The sequence below is a fragment of the Schistocerca cancellata genome, chromosome 6, assembly GCF_023864275.1.
Source record: "Schistocerca cancellata isolate TAMUIC-IGC-003103 chromosome 6, iqSchCanc2.1, whole genome shotgun sequence".
Taxonomy (NCBI): Eukaryota; Metazoa; Arthropoda; class Insecta; order Orthoptera; family Acrididae; genus Schistocerca; species Schistocerca cancellata.
The window spans coordinates 438,710,748-438,719,931 of NC_064631.1; the positions used below are offsets into that span (position 1 = coordinate 438,710,748).

A 9,184-nucleotide genomic window follows, 5' to 3' on the forward strand; every position below is an offset into this window, starting at 1 on the left:
TTGATAAAGGTCGGATTGTAGCCTATCGCAGTTGCGGTTTATCGTATAGCGACATTGCTGCTCGCGTTGGTCGAGATCCAATGACTGTTAGCTGAATGTGGAATGGTGGGTTCAGGAGGGTAATACGGAACACCGTGCTGGATCCCAACGGCCTCGTATCACTAGCAGTCGAGATGACAGGCATCTTATCGGCAAGGCTGTAACGGATCGTGCAGCCACGTCTCGATCCCTGAGTCAACAGATGGGGACGTTTGCAAGACAACAACCATCTGCACGAACAGTCCGATGACGTTTGCAGCAGCATGGACTATCAGCTCGGAGTCCATGGCTGTGGTTACCCTTGACGCTGCATCACAGACAGGAGCGCCTGCGATGGTGTACTCAACGACGAACCTGGGTGCACGAATGGTAAAACGTCATTTCTTCTTATGAATCCAGGTTCTGTTTACAGCATCATGATGGTCGCATCCGTGTTTGGCGACATCGCGGTGAATGCACATTGGAAGCGTGTATTCGTCATCGCCATATTGGCGTATCACCCGGCGTTATGGTATGGGGTGCCATTGTTTACACGTCTCGGTCACCTCTTGTTCGCATTTACAGCGCTTTGAACAGTGGACGTTAAATTTGAGATGTGTTACGACCCGTGGCTCTACCCTTCATTCGATCCCCCCGAAATCCTACATTTCAGCAAGATAATGCACGACCGCCTGTTGTAGGTCCTTTCTGGATACAGAAAATGTTCGACTGCTGCCCTGGCAAGCACATTCTCCAAATCTCTCACCAATTGAAAACGTCTGGTCAATGGGGGCCGAGCAACTGGCTCGTCACAATACGCCATTCACTACTCTTGATGAACTGCGGTATCGTGTTGAAGCTCCATGGGCAGCTGCACCTTTACACGCCATCCAAGCCCTGTTTGACTCAATGCCCAGGCGTATTAAGGCCGTTATTAAGGCTAGAGGTGGTTGTTCTGGCTACTGATATCTCAGGATCTATGCACCCAAATTGCGTGATAATGTAATCACAAGTCAGTTCTAGTATAATATATTTGTCCAATGAATACCCGTTTATCATCTGCATATCTTCTTGGTGTAGCAACTTTAATGGCCATTAGTGTATAAACCAATGCTGTTTTTCGACATTTCTGACCATCAAACACACCAACAACTATCCCTAATATCCATTCTAGCTTGACCCTAAGTCGGGAAGCAAGTACATATTAGACGTCTTAATATACGCATTAGTACAAATAACTTGCGGCAATCATATTTACACTCCACATATTTTAGTGATCCCTCTATTTTATCACATATCGCCTCAATTTTCTCGTCATCATGCAGTAACTTAGGTACTCGAACTTGTACAATTACCTAGGTAGGTCTATCCATAAATTCGAATTGGGGACTAGCTAAACATTCCAATTTTATGGACCCAGCTGGGCGTTTTATTTGCACGTGTGCTTCGTCTCTAATGATCCTCTCGCTGACATGATTTTACACGACAGTCTTCCTATTTTTCTTTTGTGAAAGTGGTAGATCTCACGAGGATATTTTCCTGTGGCTTCTGTTGCCTTTTGACTTGCTAGCAAGAGGAATCCATCGCCCCACGTATTCAACAAACCAACACGTTTCACATATCGTTTTTTTCCGAGCGTCCCATTCTGCACATAGATTTATCTCGGTTCCCCGTGACGTTCAGTGATCACAAGTCCTCATATAAAAAGGTAGCTTCAGCACCTCTTAAAAGGAATATGGTACTGCAAGGTTGTTCATCACTGAATGTGCGATTCATCTTCTGAAGTGCGGTTGTATAAACCTCATTATAGTCCGTACAAGTGAACGGTAATTCTTGTCAGCCATGCGTTGTCGACCAGAACAACTGACACCAGCGGCATAGGTATACAATGGAGGTGTTCCTCCCCAAATTCGAAGCCAGATAGTACTGCAAATGCAGAGTAACTAAACACAGCCTTCCGAAATTCCTTCAGCAAAGAAGACGAAGTAAATATGAAATTACAGTGAAATCAATACCCCTAGCTGCACACAGGCGTTTATACGCGGGGCAGCTGAAAATGTGTGCCCCGACCGGGACTCGAACCCGGGATCTCCTGCTTACATGGCAGACGCTCTATCCAGCCGAGCCACCGAGGGCACAGAGGATAGTGCGTCTGCAGGGACTTATCCCTTGCACGCTCCCCGTGAGAACCACATTCCCAACATGTCCACACCACTACATTCGTAGTGCGCCTAATACGAGGGTCGGTCAAAAAGTAATGCCTCCCATTTTTTTTCTACTTAAAGAAATTAAGTTAAGTGAAAAATTTGAATTTGGCGCCATTCCTCAAACCTTCTTCTGCAATCCACTGCAGTAGTAACTTTCTGTGTCAACAGGTGGCAGCACAGCAGAAGTTTGTAAGATGGCCGACATCGATGTTCGTTTGAGACAGTGTTGTGTGATTGAATTCTTGAATGCAGAAGGTGAAACGCCCATACGCATTCATGAAAGACTGAAGAAGGTGTATGGTGTTGTGACAGTGGAAGTCTGCACTGTTAGACGATGGGTTCGTCGTTGTAAGGAAGCTGAAGGGCAAACACCGTTGACTGACGAAAAGCGGAGCGGCAGGCCGGTGAGTGCAGTGACTCCACACAACATTCAGCAAGTTGATGACATCATTCGTGGTGACCGTCGGGTGACTGCAGATGAAGTGTGTCGCATTATTTCTCTTAGTAAAGGCAGTGTGATCACGATTATTAAACAATTGGGGTACTCAAAAGTTTGTGCACGGTGGGTTCCAAGAATGTTAACCGATCAGAATAAAGAGGCAAGGAAAACAATAGCCTCCCAACACTTGCAGCGCTTCCGTTTGGAGGGAGATGAGTTTCTGAAAAAAATTGTGACCGGGGACGAAACATGGGTGCATTTTTTTGAACCCGAATCAAAGAGGCAGTCAATGGAGTGGCGTCACACAAGCTCGCCGAGGAAGAAAAAATTCAAAACTGTGCGATCGGCAGGGAAAGTTATGGCAACAGTTTTCTGGGATACAGAGGGTGTGATTCTGGTTGATTTTTTGGAGCAGGAATGCGCAATAAATTCTGTTCAATACGTCACAACCCTCAACAAACTTAAAGCACGTCTTCAGCGAGTTCGCCCAACAAAATCAATGGCAGATGTTCTTCTTTTGCATGACAATGCAAGACCACACACCAGTCGTCACACCTCTGACGAGATTGTCAAAATTGGATGGGAAGTTTTGCCTCATCCCCCATACAGCCCTGACCTGGCACCATCAGACTTCCATCTGTTCGGGCCACTAAAAGAAGCTCATCGTGGGATTCATTTTGAAGATGAGGAGGCCGTCAAAACATCCGTGCGTCAATGGCTTAGGAAGCAGAGCTGTGATTTTTACCGTGCTGGGATACATGCCCTTGTTCAAAGATGGACCAAAACTGTAGAGATGGGCGGAGATTACATTGAAAAATGACAAAATGATCCTCAATGTTGTGGTTTTCAACCTATGTAATTGCATTTAAATTTCCTGACAATTAAACGTAGAAAAAAAATAGGAGGCATTACTTTTTGACTGACCCTCGTAGATGTTTGCCCATCATATTCATTACTCGTGGCAGATTAATCTACCAAGTCCCGTACGAGTTCGGGCATAGCGTGTGCGTTTGCACAAGAAGGTCAATGGCCGGGAAACCATATTTTAACTATATATGACGGTAGTATCTGTTCCCGAAAGAACAGTTACCGTGGATGACCATGCATCTTTGCTAGAAATGAAATGATAATTAAAGGGACACCCTAGCTGCAAATAGGCGTTGATGTACTTCATTGGGGACATGTTGAAAATGTGTGCCCCGACCGGGACTCGAACCCGGGATCTCCTGCTTACATGGCAGACGCTCTATCCAGCTGAGCCACCGAGGACACAGAGGATACTGTGACTGCAGGGACTTATCTCTGGCACGCCTCCCGTGAGACCCACTCGCATCTTATTGTCCCACACTACACTCATAGTGCCCCTGCCCATTATACTCTTTACAAGCGGCTTTACTGCCGATTCCCGTAAGAGTTCGGGCACTGTTTGTGCATCCGCACAGGAGAAGATGGTATATATATGAAGTAAATATTCCAGAATTCGAACCATGAACAGCTGCAAACATGAGTAACGTAGAAATAGACAAATAGACATCCTTGTAGTAGTGAAGCAACTTAAATCACTTAACAAAAGCAAGTCTTCCGGTCGAGACTAAAGTTAGGTTCCTTTCAGAGTATGCTGATACAATAACTCCATCGCCGGCCGGAGTGACCGAGCGGTTCTAGGCGCTTCAGACTGGAACCGCGCGACCGCTACGGTCGCAGGTTCGAATCCTGCCTCGGGCATGGATGTGTGTGATGTTCTTAGGTTGGTTAGGTTTAAGTAGTTCTAAATTCTAGGGGACTGATGACCTCAGATGATAAGTCCCTTAGTACTCAGAGCCATTTGAACCATTACAATAACTCCATACTTAACAATCATATACAACCGGTCGCTCGACGAAAGTTCCATAGCTAACGACGGGAAAGTTGCACAAGTCACACCAATATTCAAGAACGGCAGTAGTAGAAATCCACTAAATTACTGGCCCAATGCGTTAACGTCGATATGCACCGGGATTTTGGAACATATACTGCGTTACAGCATTATGAATTATCTCGAAAAGACGGTCTATTGACACGTAGTCAACAAGGATTTAGAAAGCACCATCATTCTTGTGAAATACAACTAGATCTTTACTCACACGAATTGTTGAGTGCTATTGACAAGGGATTTCAAATTAATTTCATATTTCTACATTTCAGAAGGCTTTTGACACTGTACCACACAAGCGGCTTGTAATGAAATTGCGTGTTTACGGAATATCGTCTCAGTTACGTGACTGGATTCGTGATTTCCTGTCAAACAGCTCACAGTTCGTAGTAATTAACGGAAAGTCATCGAGCAAAACAGAAGTGATTTCTGGCGTTCCCCAAGGTAGTGTTGTAGGACCTTTGCTGTTCCTTATTTATACAAACGATTTAGAAGACAATCTGAGCGGCCGTATTAGGTTGTTTATCGACTAGTAAAGTCAATAGAAGATCAAAGAAAATTGCAAAACGATTTAGAAAAGATATCTGTCTGGTGCGAAAATTGGCAATTGACCCTATGCAAGTATGAGTTCATCCACATGATTGCTAAAAGCAAGCCGTTTAACTTCGATTACATGATAAATCAGCCAAATCTAATGGCTGTAAATTTAGCTAAATATTCTGCATGGTCTTGAGCGCCCGTACAAAGCCCAATTTTTACACAGTCCAATCCACCCACTGTCACGAATGGTGATAATGATGATGATGAAATAATGAGGACAACACAAACACCCAGTCCCCTGGCAGAGAAAATCCCCAATCCCACCGGAAATCGAATCCGGGACTCCGTGGTGCACAGGCAGCAACAACTCAGAAAATGTGACAGATCTACTAAAGAGACTGCCTACACTACGCTTGTCCGTCCTCTTTTAGAGTACTGCTGCGCGGTGTGGGATCCTTACCAGGTAGGACTGACGGAGTACATCGAGAAAGTTCAAAGAAGGGCAGCACGTTTTGTATTATCGCGAAATAGGGGAGAGAGTACCACTGAAATGATACAGGATTTGGGGCGGACATCATTAAAACAAGGGAGTTTTTCGTTGTGGCGGAATCTTTTCAAAAAACTTTGATCACCAACTTTCTCCTCCGAATGCGAAAACATTTTGTTGACGGCGACCTACATAGGGAGAAACGTTCATCATAATGAAATAATGGAAATCAGAGCTCGCAAAGGAAGATGTAGGTGTTCCTTTTCTCCGCGAGGTGTACGATATTGGAATAATAGAGAGTTATTGTTATTGTGGTTCGATGAACCCCCTGCCAGGCTCTCAAATGTGATTTGCAGAGTTTCCATGTAGATGTAGATATAGATGTAGACGTAGAGGGTTCCTCACAGCTGCGGCAAAATGCGGTGAGATTTGGATCCCGTCAGATCGTTTGTTTAGCTTTCATTTCCACTGCTGACTGTTCATGACGCAACGAGCTATACGATTCGCTAAACGGATTGGTTATGCGACATACAAGATCAGGAAGCTTAGACCATATGGTACCTATTTCCTTCGAGTCTTCACTATTTTTCATCCATGAACGTCCTTTGATGTACATCCTCCTTTGCATAGTTAATAATGACATTTAATTTTTTCCATTCAACCTTTTAAAGTATGAATTACCCAATCAGCAAATCAGACAATAATGATCTATTTGGATTTAATATTAGAATATTTCTTTCAGACCAGACTTCATCCCACAATTTGGATGGCAGGTTTCGACTAGTACAGGTCGTATTCATATATTATCTATATCGCTGATCGGTAAAACCTCATCATTTGCGCTTGTAAGTTGCGCTTAACGATATGAAGACATGTGTGACGCGCCACATGTCTGTGTAGAGGTCCAGTGCTGATTTCAACTGGTGACGATTACAACAGTAACTGTGATGGAGAATCATCAGTAAATGCTGTAGATATACTTGATGACCATAAAGTCCATTTACAATTACTTTAAAAATATTGCATATGTAATTGATGAGATATCTTCATCAGATTTGTACCACGTACTCAAATGATCATCAAAGTTTTTTGCCGAGCTGCATTTTTTTTCCAGGTACACTGTCTATAAATGAGACACCGTGAAATGCAGTCCAAACAAAATGGTTATTTCGCGTGAGAAGGTACAGCGTATTTCAATGTTTACTGAAACAAAATCGGACCTCCAGACACAGCCAAATTTCAGATTTAAGTATGGGAGAGATCCACCCTTAGGTCCAGTAATTCGTTCACGGCAAAGTAGATTGAGGGGGACTGGATAGCGATCGATAAAGAGAGAAATGGAAGATGTAGAACATCTTAAGAAAACATCGAAAGTCTAATACAAGCTCTCAGTTTTCAGAATTTATTTTCACTCTGCAGGGGAGTGTGCGCTCACTTGTAAACTTCCCGGAAGTTTAAAACTGCTTGCCGCAGCGCGACTAGAAGCTGCGACCTTGCCTTCTCCGGACAAGCACTCTACCGACTGACCTCTCCAGGCAGGGCTTACCAGCTCCCCTCACAGCCATACTTCCACCAGGACCTCATCTCCTAGCTTTCAGAGTAAAGTTCGGAAGATAAAGTCTGATTTGGCGAACAACCACAAAAGAGGATCATATTGCTAAGATTGAGAAATACGCTTCAATTGCAAATAATGTTTACTAGGCCGACATCCAGATGACGGAGAAATAGTCTCCGAAACTAGTCATACTAATAAATATCATTTACAAATGAAGCGGTTTTATCAAACTTATCGAAATTTGGAAGGCAGTATATGAGGTGAGGCGGCTGTTAAATCGCTCCTGGAGAGTTCGGTCGGTAGAGCGCTTGTCCTCAGAAGTTTCAGGCTTCAATTGTCCTCCCGGCATGTCCATCCGTATAGAGTTAGCACTTTCAACAGTGTTCTCAAAATCCGAGTTGTACCCTTGCAGTATGAAACTGTTACGGACACTGAAAGCAAATGATGATCCAGGAAGAAAAGATTCGTTTTATAAATATAAACGCCTTTGCAATTAACATGCTGGAACGATCATCTGTGAATGAAAGTTTCTTAACTGAGTTTATGTCACTGGCGAGACAGTATTTCATCTTTCAGCGAAACTCAACTCATACAACGTATCTCGGGATCAGAAAACCCCTTATGTGACGAGGGAACCAGCGAGATAGTCCAAAGCTGAATGGATGGCGTGGAATAACATGTAACCGTAACTTTAGAGCGGTTTTCTTCGGCGAGACGTCAATGATCGAAAATGTTTGTCTGAACCTTTCCATTGAACAGGTGACGTCACATACGGTGAAATCATAACAGCACGGCTTTTTGACTAGCGATAAATGCACGCTAAATAGCACATGTTTATAGAACTGATGCGCAACCCCCATTCTTAGGTTACCGCAGATAGCAAGTAACTGCCTCCATTTATACTGAAGCAGCAGGACATGTAGGAGGTTATCTATATGTTGTCACATGAGAATAAGACACTAAAGCTCTAATGGTTCCACCAGTCTGGCGTCTTCATGAGATGTCGTTGCCACAGCACAGAAGTAGTACGTAGGTCTTGAGTCTATTGATTTTGTTGACAGGTTTTTATAAAATTACAGTGAAACAGGCTAAATCTCTTATCTAAATATTGAAATCGAGCGTTTACCAGCGATGGAAGCTTTTTTTTATGTAGACATATTCCATGAAAGAAAATAGGAAACTGAGTTCTACAGTGCTGTGTAATCACGATAAATCGTCACTCATTCTCATTAGTCAAATTTCAGTCCTTTATCAATTTCTAACTAAGGAATACATATCGTTAACATATCAAAAGGCAAATAAACATTCTTGAACTTGTAATATAACAACCGAGCTAAATCGCGCACTTTCTAATGCCAGGCCATGAGACACACTCTGATTAGGTGGCGCGAGCCACTTCCCTGGTCACTCATTCATTAGATTGCCAATGAGTGTCTCCTTAGTAAGTAAACTCTTTATTTCTAATTAACTGTAAAATTATATTCTAAATACGTCATAACATTACAGTCCTGAGAGGGTCTCCCATGCTATTTTAGACTATATCTGGAGATTAATTAATTTATTATAAAAATGAAAATTAGAGATTTGTTGCATAGACAACAGTATAACACCCTCCAGCTTACACTAAAGCAGCTAATCATAACACGAGTAGTTTCGGTTGGCGCAGTTTCCTATGAGCGCGGCATCAAGGTAGCAGCATCACTGTCGTAACTGCCTTATTGCACCTTCTGACTTCATACATTTGCTGTTATAGCCTCGCTCAACTCAGGAATAACCATTAGGAATAAAGTAATGGCTCCAAAGCCACAAAAGTTACATACATCTTCATGACCATCAAATAGGGGAGATCGAGGCTAGTTGTTACAAATTGTTTTGGAATCTCGTATACCTCGACACAAAACACGTATGTCGATTGGACAGATGCCAAAAGTTAGCCCATTATTTAGTCTTCACAATGAAATTTTTGTCATAAATGTAAGCTCAGATTGTTAAGCTCTACATCAACTTTTTTGCTAGCTTGTACGAT

At 43.1% G+C, this 9,184-nt stretch overlaps 2 non-coding genes across 2 annotated transcripts; both read right to left on the reverse strand.

The window, feature by feature from the left end:
* Positions 1 to 2,079: 2,079 nt before the first annotated feature.
* On the reverse strand, positions 2,080 to 2,154 carry Trnat-ugu (transfer RNA threonine (anticodon UGU)). The gene has a single exon. It is a non-coding gene; the product is annotated as a tRNA-Thr (tRNA).
* Positions 2,155 to 3,859: 1,705 nt separating this feature from the next.
* On the reverse strand, positions 3,860 to 3,933 carry Trnat-ugu (transfer RNA threonine (anticodon UGU)). The gene has a single exon. It is a non-coding gene; the product is annotated as a tRNA-Thr (tRNA).
* Between the last annotated feature and the right edge of the window lie 5,251 nt (positions 3,934 to 9,184).